Raw genomic sequence first — 17479 nt, forward strand, 5'->3', positions numbered from 1 at the left:
GCATTTTAAGACAGTGGTTTTAAAGTGTTTGACTAGTAAATCCGCCATCAGATCTTTTTCAGGGAAAGTTTCTGTTGTGTGTTTTTGTTTGTTTTTTTTCCTTTGAATAAGCCATACCTTCCTGTTCCTTTCTGTTTTTCTATTTTTTTTCCTATTTCTTTGTGATTTTTTTATTGCTGAAAAATAGACATTTGAATCTAACAATGTGGTAACTCTGTAATTTAGATTCCCCAGTATTTTCCCCAGTATTTTCTCTTTTTGTTATTTTTGTTTGTTTTGATTCTTGTAAGCTATCTCTGTGCCAAGGATCAGCCAGAGGTGTAAACTTAAGGTCTTCTCAGATCTTTCTGAGCTTTTCTTGGGCATCATTGTCACTTTCTAACTTACCCCATGTATGTGGTTGTTTTTTAATGTCCAGTCTGTAATGTCTGGCTCCCTGAAAGAGAAAAGGAGAAAAACAAAGACGGAGGAGAGGGTGCTGGCCCTATGAGTCCCCTGGAAGTGATTTTAGCCAGAAGAGGAGGGTCTTAAAATATTGGAGGGGGGAAGTGTGATAACAATGGGCACCAGCCTGTTTGGCTGCACCTTTGTGATCAGAGCAAATATCCCCTGGTATTTGGAAGACAGGGTCCTTTTTGCTTACTCTGGCTCCCTTAAGCTGTGTGCTGGCTACTCCAGGAATACAAGAACAACTGTCTGCCACTGAGCTGGGGGTGGGGAATAGGTAGCCCTACTGTGCTAAGAGCTGAAATTGACTGAAATTAACTGCAATTTACCATCCAAGTCTTTTCTCTGGAAATTGCAAGCCTTCAAAGGACTCCAGAGTTCCAAAATAATTACATCAAACAGATTATGCTATTGCAATTTTTGTCTAGGTGAGAAAACAGATTCCTGTCACTTTCTACTCCACCATCTTTCCCAAGTGCCCCCCATGTTGTCTATTAGTTTAAAGAGGGTTGAATTTTGTTCTTGCAGGCTTTTAATTTATTCATAAATCTTTTTAGTGTGGAAAATTTACAAGCAGTAAATAAGGGTCATTGAAACTTATCAAGGAAAGTTTGGAGATTTTATTTCCAGGTAATATTTATAAAAATAAGATATCTAAAATTTTAAAATATCACAAATAGAATAGCTTATATTTTCTGAATTACTTATATGCACAATGAATTGTAGAAAGTATGGTGGATTATAAGAGGGACATCAATAATTATTTCCTGCTTTTAAGATACATTTTAAAAGTATTTTGCAGCTTATATTCTTCATCTGTAAAGTGAGAAGAATAATGTCATACTATATAATTAACATGCTTTAAAAACTATAAATTCTTAGAGAAATATAAAACATGTTTTTATAATTTTCTTTATAAACCAGTAAAAATTGTATATACAAGAAAACAAAGAATAAAAAACAATTTACCACTTTCCAGAAAATTGGAACAATGTTTAAAATTACAAATTTTTTAGGATATTAATAATTTTTCATTTAAATTCCTCTCAGAGGCCCAATTTAAATGAAAATGTATCCTAATTATTCATTTATTTTTATAACTATTCATGAAGCTAAATGAAAAGTACACTTAGCCATTTGTTTTTTAAAAGCTATCTGTAAAGGGCTTCCCTGGTGGCGCAGTGGTTGAGAGTCTGCCTGCTGATGCAGGGGACACGGGTTCGTGCCCCGGTCGGGGAAGATCCCACATGCCGTGGAGCGGCTGAGCCCATGAGCCATGGCCGCTGAGTCTTGCGCGACCGGAGCCTGTGCTCCGCACGGGAGAGGCCACAACAGTGAGAGGCCCGCGTACCGCAGAAAAAAAAAAAAGTTATCTGTAAAGACAGAAGTTAATGTAGATTTTAAAACATCATGGCATTTAACATGTCTTACCCTTCATTCTCCTTATGTGCACAAAGACTTAGTTGGACTACAATGACCTCCTCTATGTGATTTCTAAAACCTTATGGATGTTAGTTAATGTAGTGAAAGCTTTTGATTCTTGTAATATCACAATCTGAGATTAATAATATAATGACATATTGAATAAACTATATGAAACAGATGACATAGTTGACTGTACATAAGAGTTGAATGTGGCAAGTTGGATAAAACATTTATTTAATATATGTAAAATATCACAATATATTTTGAGGACCATAAATATAAAGATGAGAATTGTAATATTATGATATTATAACTTTTTATAGTGTTTTCCTTTCTGTCAGTTGTTTCACAAAACTACCTGCTATAGAATTATATGCCATCAAATTAGGGCTAACTTTAGAGTAGACACTGAAGTAATATAAGGGCTAGTAGATGTGCTACTAAAAAGTGCTTTTATTTATTATAAATTATAGAGAACATTATAATGAGAATATTTCAATTCATGGTAGGGTAACTTGAACAAAAATAGAAACTTCTGTAATCCTATAGAAAGCATGAAATAGGGGAAAGATATTCCTAAGGAAAGGCAAAATAAATAAGATGAATTTCTCCTAGGACCCTATTATAGATGACACTTAGCATAGAAAGTTAGTTAAATGAGATTACTAACTGTAAGTAAAGGAGATGGGAGTCCTCAGGAAGAGAGAAGTGACAATGAGGGAGTTGCTTTAATTCTGTGAGTTGGTGATTTTTATGGACATGCATTTCACTAATTAAACTTATGTTTCTTTTGTAAATAATTTTTAGATCTAATCCCTATGTTTTTGGTGTATGGCTTGACGAAAACAATGAAAGTGAAGATTTACCTGTTGAACAAATAGTGAAAGAATGAAAAATAAATGGGAAAGGGAAATAAATAAAAACAAATAAATAAGAATGGTAGAACAAAAAAAAGGATAAAAGGAGGTAGCAATGGCAAGAAGAATTATCAGTCAAATCTTTGTTTTGCAGTAACTAATGTAGGTAGTCGAGGAAATATTCATACATATTTTAGAATGATATAACTAAGGAATAGCAACATGATATCTATAGCTCTGTAGATCATAATCAGTGTGCCTTAAAATTCTCAACAATATTTTTGTTTAATATGCAATCCATCTGGATTTTCATCCTGACGACATAATTTCTCTCTTGGAAATGCCAGAAAAGATGTTATTATCTATACATAAGACATTTTTAATATTAAACACATGCAAAAATAATTTAAACTTTTAGTTCAAATGGTTTTAATTATTCTTATTTAACATTTTTCCTTTAAAATATTTTCCACAACACAATATAATATTCCTCAGTGTTTAAAATTTACTAAATTCCAAATGCTTTTATGTCGTGATGATGCCAGACTTATGAAATTATGACACAGCTTTGTGTATGCTTATTTACCTTTTTTATAGAACATTGTAATTGAGAATACTTGGATTGCTATTTTCTTAATCTATGCTAAAGATATTCCTCATTAATACTTTATTTTCTCTTAGTTTTTTAAAAACATTAAACTAAAGTGAAAAATACAACTGTAATATAATTGTGCATACTGCAGCAATAGGTAATTAAACATGTTTTTAAAAAGCAATACAAAAAATGATATAAAGTAAGTCCTATAGTTAAGAAAGTACTACTTTTTAAAAAATCAATTATTCTCTGAAACATAGGAAGCTGCTTTTCAGAAATTACAACAAAGCAAACTGCTGGTAACCATCCTACTTTATATCCATTTCTCAAAATAGTACAAGCACTTTCACAAAAAAAAGCCAAGTCATTCATTATAAAATGCCCCAAAGGCATAGATTTTCTCTGAGTGAGCTTCACGTTTCTCCTTTACAAAGAAAATCAATTTCAAAAAAAAAAAGGGAAAAAATGCTTAGCAACAGCAATTCAGTTGCTTTAAGCTTATGTAGTGACTATACAGTGTATAAATATATAGATATTTGAATACCATTTATTCTTGTTATTTAAACAGTTGAGTATTTTCACTGAATGTTTAAGTGCATAGCACATTTGCAATAGCATTCATTGTATATCATAACCATGTACTGCAAGTAAATTCAAATAATAATAATGTAAGCTTTTCACATAATAATCATTCAAAATTTTTAAGTACAAATGTGTTATGAAAATAAATGATTTCACAAGATGGTATGTTATAATAGATCCTCAAGCTACATACTCTTCAAAATATCTAAAATCATTCTTTTTAAGCATAACACTTGAAAGTAAGCACTTTGTCCCATTAGCATTGAAACAATATATCATTTTAACAACAGTTAGGTGTTATTGTAGTGTATATTTTATAGTTTCACAGATATAAGACTAATTCAGAAAAATACATTTTTTTTCCTTAAGCGTATGGACAAAGGTGGACAAATGAAAGCAGCCTCATTAGAACATGAATGCTGCAGTTCTGTGAAAGGTTACTTTTCCTAGTATGTAAATTAATTCATACAAAGCACCATCTGGATAATAAGTAGAACATTTTGGATAGTCTCTTTCCAGCGATTATGGGTCTCCTTTGCACAATATTCAGCTACATATTTTAAAGCATATTAAAATCGCAATTATTCAACTGGGGGTTAGTAAACACAATTTTCCTATTCTTTTAAGTATAACTAATCAAGAATTGCCCATAATGCCACGCAATTATTGGTAGTCATAAGTGGTGATTCACCTATAAGGGCAGCCTAGCTTTGGAGACCTGCTTATTTTCTTGGAACACTGGAACTGAACACCTAGAGAGAACTTGTGTGAAGACTATAGGCTTCAATCATTCTTCTTGTTGCAGTAGACTGAATGTCTAGGTATACATTTCTGATTATTATATTTTTAGTTGTGTTCATAGCTGGCTACCTTTAAGGTAAACAAAATAAAAGTAGAGTAACTGCAAAATGAACATATTCTTTTTAGGCTTTGTTCTTAGTCCTACCAAATATTTTGAAGACTAAATTAATTTATGAACACTTAAAATTTTGTAGATATTTTTACATTGTATAAAGGTAACATTATTTTTATATATTCAACATATTATGCTTTTGAAATAGCTTCACATGTATATTTGAAGCTCAAAATAATATAGTGAAGTAAGTCCTGGCAAGAGATTATTTCCATATTAGAGATGGAAAACTGAGGCTTAGCTTACAAGGCTTGTCAAAAGTCACATAGTTCTATGACTTAGCACTATCCTCAATACGAACAAATCATTTATCACCCTATTCCCTATGGGTTTTATGTTCCCCTACATCAGGAGAAAACTGCACTTAATCTTTTTCATCTACACTGCAATAGAACTTTAAATATATGAAGAAAACACACTTGGGCTTTGTTTTTGGGAAAAGCTGCAACTGTCTCCCATCATTGTCATTTTAAAACGATATTGCATACAACAAATTCAATAGAACTATTTGACATTGCTTATGTCAGAATTTTTGTAATTAAACAGAAGGCATGTAATCAAAAGTTTGATTTCATATTTGAGTTTGATGCCTGTTAGATTTCAAGCCTCATAATTTCCTCTTTCTCTTCTGCCCCACATCTGAGAATGCCTGGATGCACCTCCTTTGGCACTGATAAGAGGTTCAAGTTATGAAAGGCCTGGCTCTCCTGCACAGAAATCCTCACCATGCTTCCACCCCAAAACTACCATAATACCCTAAACTAGTCTCCTTTCCCTATTCTTTCATACCATTTTTGGATCAGCTTGGGAACCTGCCCTGCTCTCCATAGAAAGCTTCATTATGTATGTAGGCAAACTTTTCCTACTTTCTTAGTGCATGTGTGAAATCCTCAGCATCACTTCTGAACCAAATTTTGAGTGCGAGGTCTATCTCACCTCATCTTAGTGTCTAAAGCAGTGCATTATGTAGAACACTCCTATTAACATCCAGTTGAGCAATAACAGCTTGTTAAACGAAGCACGGAGAAACATTGGTATGTATATATTCAATCCCACTTTTTTTCTTTTAAAGGGAACGTAAATTAATTAAGTTTATACTCCCCCCCTAGAGTGAGTGTTTGCAGGCAAAGGAAAACATCCTTTTGGATCTATGAATTTGGGTGTGTTTAACAAAAATCAGTCGTTATGCTTAGTCACATATCACTAAATATTCATAAATTATGTGTGCCCATCCCATTGACTTATATTCATATATTTATAGTCATTGTGGACTATTTAGTCATTGTAGATTAAACGTTGTTGATATTTGAATGCATCACTTCTCTATAAATTTCTCTATGTAAAAAAAAATTGAGTCTATTTCATGCAGCTAAAAAAATCATCTAATTTCTTTTCAAGTTAGTGTTTTGTGATCATTCTAGATCATCTCCTGAAATCATCTCCTGTGTGCTGGGTGGGCTTATCAGTGGCATGACTTTCTAAACTGTCAATCACTTAGCATAAAGCACTTAACTAATAAATAAATTAATCCAGGCCTCAGCTGAATGTCTTCATTGCCAACATTAGGGACCATATTTCTGCTAAAATTTATAGCTCTCTCTCTGCCCTCTGAATTTCTGATTATTCATACATCATCAGCTTTGGGTAAAGATATTCTGTACCACAGGTATAATTCCAGAAGTATAATCATCTGTATTCTGCATGGCATCATATTAATAAACATCTGAAATATTTATTTGTTAAAATAAATGTTATATCAGTTTGGGATATTTTCTACCAATTTTTATGCTGGCAAAGTGAGATACACTGTTTCCTTTAAGGCTTGACCTGTATGGTCCATTTCTTTCATTTTTCTTTCTGTTACTTTGAAAGATATACAAAATTTAGGTTTAGTTACTAGATGTCTATTTTTTGAACTTTTAAAACTATACTAGCCTCCAGGACATGGAGAGGCTCCAATATACTCAGACAAATTGAAGAATGGCAAAACAAATAAAATCTCTTTAGAGAAAGTTATTTGAAGAAAATCAGTGGGACCTTCAGGTGCAAAGAGTAAAGCATCAAAGAGTTATGGCATTTCACTTCACATTTCAAAGTTCTATCTCTTTAAAGTTTGGGTCAACAAGGAAAGGGCTCAATTAAGGAGAGAAACATTTTCAATCAGATCAGCAGTAACAGTAGAAAAAACACAATTTAAAACACTACAACAAAAATGAAATGTTGACAGCCTCTGAAAGAACAGAGAAAAGCAGTCCATCTAACAATTAGGGTGAGAAATCGGCCAGTTTGGGCATCTACCACTTTGCCCACCCCTCATCCTATCCTGTGAACTTCTGCATTCTCAGCTGTTCAACTCTTCCTTCAGCTCATGTGTCCTAGAGTTCTCTAATGTTTCTATCTATCACCTACCTGGAACTGATAACTAAAAGGACCATATCATACTGACAACCCTTGGACCTTGCTCTCTGTGCTATGGCATATATTTCAGTTAAAGCCATTTACACTTAGAACACTTACTCCTGGCTCAACCTCTGACTTTCTGAATTCTATATTGTCATCAGCACAGTAGGATAATCAGAATAATTCTATTTTTGGACTAGCTTGAAGAAGTATGCAGGAATCAACTAACATATGCTGAGAAATCTTTTAATTTTTAAACTTCCTCTTATTCTCCAAGAATACACACAGAGATTGATTTCAGGTTTTTACCTTAGTTCTTCAAAAGAAAAGAAAAAAAAGTTTAAAAAAGAAAAATCTTAAACCTATATTTTTCAAGTTTTCAAATATAAAAATGTCTTCTAATAGGAAAAATTTATAATTATGGGTGGTTTTCAAATCCCTCATCACTACCTTCACACTCTATTTTCTGATAATTTCCCATATTTTTTCCAAGTTTAAGATGGTAAATTATTATTATCATTATTATTATTATTTTGCGGTATGCGGGCCTCTCACCGTTGTGGCCTCTTCTGTTGCGGAACACAGGCTCCCGACGTGCAGGCTTGGCGGCCATGGCTCACGGGCCCAGCCGCTCCACGGCATGTGGGATCTTCCCGCACCGGGGCACGAACCTACGTCCCCTGCATCAGCAGGCGGACTCTCAACCACTGTGCCACCAGGGAAGCCCTAAATTATTATTTTTTTATTTAAAAGATATTTCCTTTTAATATGCAGATATTTCTTTTTAATATTCATTTAATTGTAAGCTATTCTTTTGCTCTTTTAATTTTATTGCATTATTGACCTAAAACTAATATGTATGACAGTAATCCTTTGAAGTTTACTGAGGCTTAATTTTTGGCCTAATACAGTCTCTTTTTGTAAGATTTCATGTGTGTTTGGAATAAAATGTGTATTCACAGTTTGTCAGTATTGAAATCTAAGTATATCTAAAAAATCAGTCATGAATAGTATTGTTTAGGACTTTTATCAGCGTGTTTTATCTACTCAATCAGTTTCTGAGGATAATGCAGTGATATTACCGATTATAATATCTGAGTCATCATCTCTCTCCACCTTTCCATCATTTATCACTTGATATATTTTAAGGTGTCTTGTAATATGCATATTTAATAATGATGAATATAGCCTCTGTTTATATATTTTTATGTGTATATATCAATACAGATATAACTTTCTAAATACTAACATAACTCTACTATTCCACTGTATTTTTGTCCTCATCAATGTGATTTTAATATTAAAGGAAACTCTTGTCCAGTAAAAGAAAAGTTACTATAATTTCATTGTTCATTCCTGGAATTTCCTGAAAAATTCATTTAAATGAAGAATAAAATGTCCATCTCTTCAATTGATGGTATTAAATGACGATGGATTCCCCAAGACACTTCAGAACCCTCATCTCAAAATCCTCACTCGTTATAATTTCAAATATTATTATGGCATAATCACTATCCAATCCCAATAAAGATCACAGATTAAAAGACCATCTTAAATCAGACCCTAAAACACATAAACATTCCAACTTCATTCTCTTCCCCCTTCAAGATTCTACCAAGATTCTCTCAAGGTAGTACTCTCCCCTGCTACAGTAAGAATAATCTCAGCTTTTTCTCATCAGCAGTTTATTTTAATGATATTTTGAGAGAGCTAGTATTCAACAATCTTGGAGGTCCACCAAGCTCTAATTGAGACCTCTACACTGTCATGGTCCAAGATCCTCATATCTGAAACAGTGTTCTCCTCTGAGGGCCCTTGAGATCCCTACCAGGACAGAAGTCTTCACAGAGATGTGATTTATGCAGTCATACAGGGCCATGAGCTTAGAAGGGCTCTGTGCTTGCTCTAAGGCTCTATTATTATTAAATTTCTCACCAATATCTGAAAAAGGGGCACTGTGTTTTTATTTTTCATGAGCTCCACAAATCTGTAGTCAATCCAGCCTGTCTCTCAGTGATGTCTCTAATTAGGAGTGAGATACACACATTTCTGATTTATATTTTTCCTCATTATTTCATTGATAAAACCAAATGAGAATATTTTGTCTCCTGCAAGTAAATTAATCATTTGTAGGAATCTTTTGCTTATCTGATCAGACTTTAAAACTTTTATAATATTTGCCTTATTATTAACTCTACTATTTGTTATTTTTTGTTGAACAACCGTAAGAAGGGAAATTCATGGAGAATTTCAGCAGGAAGAAGATGAGCAGTTTTCCTTTGAAATGGACCCAGCTTACCTTTATACCAGTTGTGTGTAATAAATCAGTTGTTTTTCTCTGTAGCTGAAGTCAAATGTTAGGTAAATTTTTAGGTGTTAAACACCACAATGGACCAGAAAGTCAGAAATTTAAATTACCTATTAAGTTTTATTTTTAAAAAGGAGCTTATCATTAAGGTTTTATCATTATGGAAACTATCTTTTATAACCAAACTTTCACAGGCGTAGAACTTAGAAGATTTCCCATTCTATGTCTTTTTTTGCAAATATTATATGTATGTGTATATATATATATATATATATATATGGAGAGAATTAAGTTATTTAAAAATGCGATCAGTCCCCTTTTTACATAGTGTGATGCATCATAAAAGCTGTTCTTTGAGAAATTTTTATTGTTTTTGGAAATAAAACGCTTTACTTTCCAAATTTTACCTCTCTTGCCTCAATCTAAAATGTGGAAGTATCTAAAATGAAACAAACATTCAATAGATAATCACATTAGTGCAACATAATCCTCCCTATCTAAGACTGACTTACCTCTCTTTTACCCAAAACATACTATAATATGTTAATTCCTAAGAGTCTCTATATATAATTTCCAATTTTAGTGAGCAGTCTTTGCTCCCGGTTGTCAAATTGTAAAGAATGATGCTGGGTTTTATTATAGCTGTGCAGAATGTATGCTTAACAATAAAATATACATTTCTGAAAAGGCATAAACCTTAGAGTAATGTATGCTTCTTTTCAAGATGTGCATTAATAAAAAATAATACCTAGGGTATTTATAATAGTGCTGAAGGAATTGTCACAATGAACATAAGTAGGTTTGGACATGGTAAAGCACAGATTTACAGAGTATTTCTCACAGAGTTTTCTAAGGCAGAAATGAATGCAGATATTCTGTTCCTTGAGTAAAATGTAGCAACAACAAAATAGGTTAATACCAAGTGCTATTAATTTATCCTTCTCAGCTTTTACATGACAAATTTGTTAGGATATATAGTTAGTTTCTTATTTTAAAAAAAAAGGTAAATGTGGTAACCATGAAGTATTTCTCTATCCATAAATTAATAATATCAAAAAGGTTCATTTTAACCACCTTTTAAAATTAGAAATCTATTTTCCAATAGAAAAGAATCTGTACTTGATAAATAATGATAAAGGTATATAACTTATTAAGAGGTACAATGCAAGCTCCTTTACAGGCCTTATCTAAAATTCTCTTTTCTTTTAATTGAAGTATAGTTGATTTACAATATTATATTAGTTTCAGGTATACAACTTAGTGATTCAATATTTTTTATAGATTATACACCATTTAAAGTTATTACCAAATAATGGCTATATTTCCATGTTCTGTACAATATATTTTTGTTGCTTATTTACATTATACATAGTAGTTTGCATCTTTTTTTTTTTTTTTTTTTTTTTGCATCTCTTTTTTTTGTTTTGTTTTGCGGTACGCGGGCCTCTCACTGTTGTGGCCTCTCCCGTTGCGGAGCACAGGCTCCGAACGCGCAGGCTCAGCGGCCATGGCTCACGGGCCCAGGAGCTCCGCGGCATGTGGGATCTTCCCAGACCAGGGCACGAACCCGTGTCCCCTGCGTCGGCAGGCGGATTCTCAACCACTGCGCCACCAGGGAAGCCCATTAGTTTGCATCTCTTAATTCCCTACTCTTATATTTCCCCTCCCCCCTTCCCTTTCCCCACTGGTTACCACTAGTTTGTTCTCTATATCTGTGAGTCTCTTTCTGCTTTGTTATATTCGTTTGTTTAATTTTTAGATTCCACATATAAGTGATAGTATAGAGTATTTGTCTTTCTTTGTCTGACTTATTTCACTAAGCATAATGCCCTCTAGGTTCATCCATGTTGTTACAAATGGCAGATTTTCATCCTTTTGTGTGGATGAGTAATACTCCATTGTATATATATACTAGATCTTCTTTATCCTTTCATCTGTTGATGGTCACTTAGGTTACTTCCATATCTTGGTTATTGTGGAAAGTGCTGCTATTAACATTGGGGTTCATGTATCTGTTTGAATTAGTGTTTCATTTTCTTCAGATATACACCTAGAAATGAAATTGCTGGGTCATACGGTAGTTATATTTTTAGTTTTTTGAGGAAACTCCATACTGTTTTCCATAGTGGCTGTACCAATTTACATTACCACGACAGTGTATTACTAGGGTTCCCTTTTTTCCACATTCTTGCCACCATTTGTTATTTGTAGGCTTTTTTGTTGATAGCTGTTCTGACAGGTGTGAGAGTAAACTGGTGGTTACCAAGGGTTGGGGAAGGAGGAAATATGAAGTTGTTGCTCAAAGTGTACAGAGTGTCAGTTATGTAAGACAAGTGCTAGAGATCTATTGTATAGCATAGTACCTATAGTTAAAATACTACTGTATACTTAAATTTTTGCTGAGTTGATAGATCTTATATTAAGTGTTCTTGCCACAAAAAAGCAAAGAGGGTAGGAGGAAAATTTGAAGGTGATGAATATGCTTATGGCATTGATTATGGTGATGGTTTCATGAGTGTATGCATATCAGAATATCAAGTTGTTTCTGCCAAATATGTGCAGCCTTTAGTGTATCAATTATAACAATAAAATATTTTAAAAGATTTATCAAATTTATAGTTTCATTTTTCTTATAAATTAATGTAAGAGTAATTTGTTCGTATATTTCAATATGTTACAAATTTAGTGTGCATGAGTCTGCATTCTCTAAGCCCAAATAACACAGGAGCACAGAAAAGATTGATTTTAAACACCTGAAATATTGAGGGATGAGAGATAGTTCCTATTCTGAGGCCAGTTTGCTAGTTAGGGTAATTAATAATTCTGTAGAAAATCTCAACAGTAACATTAGTCACATTTTTTTGGAGAAAACTCAACTTCACCTTATACGTACTTCCAAATTTCAATTAGAATTATTAGTCATGAGAGGATTTTGTCTCTCTCCTGTTTCCTTATTCCCTCTTTTTCTTTTCCCATCTTCCATCAATTACCTAAGCATGGATAAGGTATAAAGCAGAGGCCAGAAATGGAAAAAAGCAATTCCGTGTAAACTGGTAAATATTTACAGTGATACATAGGGATAAATGTAAATAGGAAGAATCCAAAGGCTGAGAAATGATGGAAATAAAGTGTTGCATCTGTTGCTATTTGATTGGTAGTAACCAAAGTATAAATTGATATATTAGATTGCCTATGGAGTGAAGAGACCAACAGAACTGAAATGAACCCAAAAGAGAGAACAAGTTAAAATTCTGTTTTTCAGATAAGACTCTTAACCATGTTGGGTTTACTATGCATACTTATGTAAAATGAACTGTAAAGCAATATAGCAGTCTCCAGTTCCTCTTCACTAAAGAGCTTATCCTTATGATTCCTGCAATGTTATGTTCCAGGCTGAATTCTTTTCCACTCTGGAATAGTCAGCTACTTCATCAAACCCTTTATTTTAAAATATTAGTTTTACATAGCATCCTAAGAGACATAATTTATGCACCAAAGTATTTTAATTATTTTTTGCAAAGAAATTTAATTCCTCCCAAGAACCCCCAGAATATTGCTTATTGTTTTGTGTTTTTGTGTTTCTCTCTCTTTTTACCTTCATAGTTGTATTTGCATTCTTGGAAACTATATTCTTTCTGGAGGTACAAAATTTTTCTGAGATGAGGCAACTGTCTATTTTTAGAAAGATTCAATTTTGGCTTGAAGAATTAGATGAAAATTAATCCCTCAGTACACAAAAATTTGGGAAAGAATTACTTCCTATGAAAAGGCATTAACTATCTTCCTTGCAGTCATGTCCTATCGCCTGTAAGTACCACCATTTAATCATGTTCAGAAAAAAACAAAATAAGATAATAAAAATAGTACTCTTTCATATTAGTAATCTCAGTATAGGAGACCTCAAAGAAGGGGTCTTCAACAAAGGTCTAAAGACCCTGGTATAAGCTTGGCCAGTCTGATTCAAAGTTAGTGCAATGCACTCAGAAGTCTCTTGTACATATAAGGGACATTTTCTTATATTCACTCATTGAAATTTCCATATACCTAATCTAGGTGTGCATTCAAATAACCCCACTGCAGTTCATGCCAAACTAGGAATTCCTCAAGATAAAAGAAGGGAAATACATCTATAATATATTAATCATGAGAACAGATTGATTATAGGTATAATTTCTGCCCACATTTTCTGCCTGTGAGATACTAATACACCTAGCAGAAATGGAGACTAAGTAATCTTCTGCTCTTTGCTTACACTGGATTTTTGCTTAAATTAACACGCCAAAAATATTGGCTCTAATTTTAGTGCTATGAGCACTTCTGTTTACCTCTTTGTGCTTAGCACCTAGAACAGTGAGATTGGTATATAGGAGGTGCTCACTAAAGGTTTGTCAAAAGAATTATGAAATTGCCCTAATTGGAAACAAAATCCATGAGGGAAATTTTACATCTTGCCTGCTATTTTCTTGCAATCTTGTAAAAAACAGAGTAAGAAACAGGTTATAAGTTATTTAGGAAAACAGGTAGCTTTAGGGGTTTGTCTAATCCTGGTTCTGGAAATATTGAAAGCCTACTACATCTTAAAATCCCATATTGAAGGAATTAAAACCCCCAAATTCTGAGCCTGATAAAGTTTCAGGAAATTTGTCAAAGGGGTTGCATAATAGAGAGATATTAATTGATAAATACCCCTTCATCTTTTCTTTTTATTCATTTGATAAATTAGGCTTACTATTTTCAGATTTTTTTGAACATTTTGTTCACAAATACTACTAGTTTTGATAGCCCCCAAGTTAATTTTAGGGTTAGATGAGTTAACTATATATATAGTTAAACCTTGAACAACTTCAGGGTTAATCTGCATATAATTTATAGTCACCCCTCCCTATCCATGGGTTCCTCTGAAGCTGGAGATTCAACCAACTACAGACCATGTAGTACTGTGGTATTAATTATTAAAAAATATTCACATATAAGTGGACCTGTGCAGTTTAAACCCATTTTGTTCAAGGGTCAACTGTATAGTTTTATACAGGCCATGAAGGGTATCTACCGCTGTAAAGAAATCTTTTCCTGAAAGGAACAATAGATGGGAAATTCAGAAGCCAAAGATACAAATGGGAGGGCATGAGTTGAGCACTTAAAAACTGCTAAAGTACTTTCCACCTAACTCTAAGACTCCCATGCTAGATAAGTTGGTCATGGAAAGGGTTAGATTTTAAATCGCCTCCCAATCTCAAGAAAATTTTCATGCTATGAGGTACACTGTAAAACACCACAAAATTCCCAACCCAACAGCACATCCTTCTTAGGTATTAATTTGGCTTAGAGAGACCCAAGACTTAGCTAAATAAATGTAGTCCTCAAGTTTCAAAGAATTGAGTGCTCTACCTTCAGGTGCACCTGCGTGTTTTATATCTAAGAACCGTGGTTCTGGAAGCTGTAGACACCTATAAAAAATGGCAAAATCTTACTAAGACAACCTAGAATTATAATGAACATTATGGGGAACATTTCAGTTAGACAAGCTCATTCATCTAAGAAGTGCACTTGAAAGCAAGGGTTTCCAAACAGCAAAGAAAATGGGATACCTATTTTAATTGGCATGCAGAAGCCTCCAAAAATCTTGAAAATTCCAAATTAGCTTCACTCTTGAAGAGTTGTTGTAAAAGGCTAATGTAAAATTAAAGACACAGAAATACCTAAAATAAAAGATTATAAGACGGATGTGATATAATATATGACTCCTAATACTCTTCTCTTTCTTCTTTTACCTGAGTACTCAGTCTACTAATTCTCTCCCTGAATTGTCTTTCCACTCTGAAGAGGCTACAAAACCATTAACGAAAGTCTGCCAAGTTAGTGGCCTTACAACTGCAACAGCTCCAAGGCCAGAACCTAAAACAACAACCTTTGCACCTCCTCACCCTTTGCACCCACCTCGTGGTCCATCATCAAAATCCTGGCCCAGAAATTGGTGTCTTATTTGCAATCAACTGGATACTGTAAAAACAGATTGCCCTCAAAGGTTTTGTGCAAATCCTTGGACACTAACTCCGATGTCCCCTTGTCTATCCTCAAAGAAAACACCCGTATGTTCCCCTGCCAGGGTTGATGAGACTCCAAGAGATTCTCCAATAAAAAATGTTAGATTGCTGAAGCCAATGAAAGTGATATAGCTTTTGATATCCAGATGGAATTGAGAAATTGAAAAGGGTAATAAATTTTAAAACTCTAATTAAATGAATAAATTTAGGAGTCTTATTTAAAAAAATACTAAGTGTAACACCCACCCCCACACACACAGTCTTTACAGAGACAAGAACAAAGATTTAGTAATAGCAAATATCTTGGAAATGGTTAAGTTTACTATTATGTTACAGATGATAGAAGTAATGTGTGAGACGCTGCCTGCCAATTCCTGGCCTGCCCGTTCCATTTGCACAGGTGTCAGATCTGCCTCTAGGTGCAAAGGCCTCCCCTGCCTAACGCTGCTTCCTCCTCCGTCTTTCACAGACTTTAGCCATCAATAAATCAGTTGCAATTCTAAGTCTCAGTGTCTGCTTCCAAAAGACACAGCCAACATAAGGACTTTGGAGTATTTTTATGCACAGGATTTGACACAGGATATGAAACTGATTGCCATCTTTTCATTCAAATCATACCTAATATAATTCCTCCTCACCATCACCATCCATGAACCAATTTTGTTTTTCTGGTTTGTTTGGAGACTGTCTTTTGCTTACCTCTTTATCATAGAGCACCTCTAAGAACAGCAAGGAAATGAGAATTGCTTGTTAGATTGAGAAATAAGTTTATCCAAGAAATTAGAAACTGGCATCTTTCTGTAAATTAATAATTCAGCATAACCACAAGAATTGTACGATTAATCTAGGCCTTTTCTTTTCTTAAAAAATAAAGAAAATATTAAATTACATCTTATGGTTGCAGGATTTAATGCAAAGGTGTATACGTTTTTTTCAGATCAATGTACGCCTCTATGCCACAGAATTTTGCATTATTTTCTCTCTTGGTCCTAGTTACATAAATCATCTGTATAAGCAACTCTTTTCTCACATGGTAAATTGTAACACAATATAGAATTACTTATATTTGAGAGTTACATCGTTTTGAGAGTTACATGAGAGTTATTGTGTAGAGAATAATTAAGGACTGTGAAATAAATTTGTGTTAACATTATGTATCTTTTGCAAGTATTTTTGGTGAAAGAGAATATCTACAACCTGGAATATTATTTATCATTTATCTATGAAAAGAGTAGCAGATTTCAAAAATGACAATTTACTTATAAAGAAATAATAATCAAATAATTTTCTAATGCTATTTTAAATATATATTTTCTCATCTGAGTACATAACCAGAGAGTTGGAAAAATTCGACCTCCTTAAAATCAGAAGCAGAATGGATTTTCACAGGTCTCTTGAATTTTCTGGCCAGGAATTCTGTACATCCACATAATTCTAGTCCTATTTAAAATAATGAAATCCGAAACAAAAAATGCAACGTTTTTTAGAAGCATTATAATGTGCTGGCTATGCTATGGTTATATAACATGATTATATGTGGTTATATAATATTAAGACACAATATGTCAATTATATCTCAAAAATATGTATTTTTACATATTTTTACAACTGGTATAGTAATATATATTGGCATGCAATATTCAGTAGATAAATTAAGTTAAAAATTTATATTCCATTTTATTCTGTAATTACATGTTATAAAAGTGCCCACCAAATGGAATATTGACGATCATGTCATTTGATAAAGTATCCCCATAATGTATAAATATTTTTTTAATGTTGATGAGAGTTTTTCTTTTTCTTGTTTTTTTCCTGTGTCTAGCTAGAGTTCACATCCACCTGACCAAAAAAAAAATCGTGGTGAAGAGAAATTTGAAATTCTTCTAACATGTTTTCTTTGCATTACTT

The sequence above is a fragment of the Pseudorca crassidens genome, chromosome 5, assembly GCF_039906515.1.
Source record: "Pseudorca crassidens isolate mPseCra1 chromosome 5, mPseCra1.hap1, whole genome shotgun sequence".
Lineage (NCBI taxonomy): Eukaryota > Metazoa > Chordata > Mammalia > Artiodactyla > Delphinidae > Pseudorca > Pseudorca crassidens.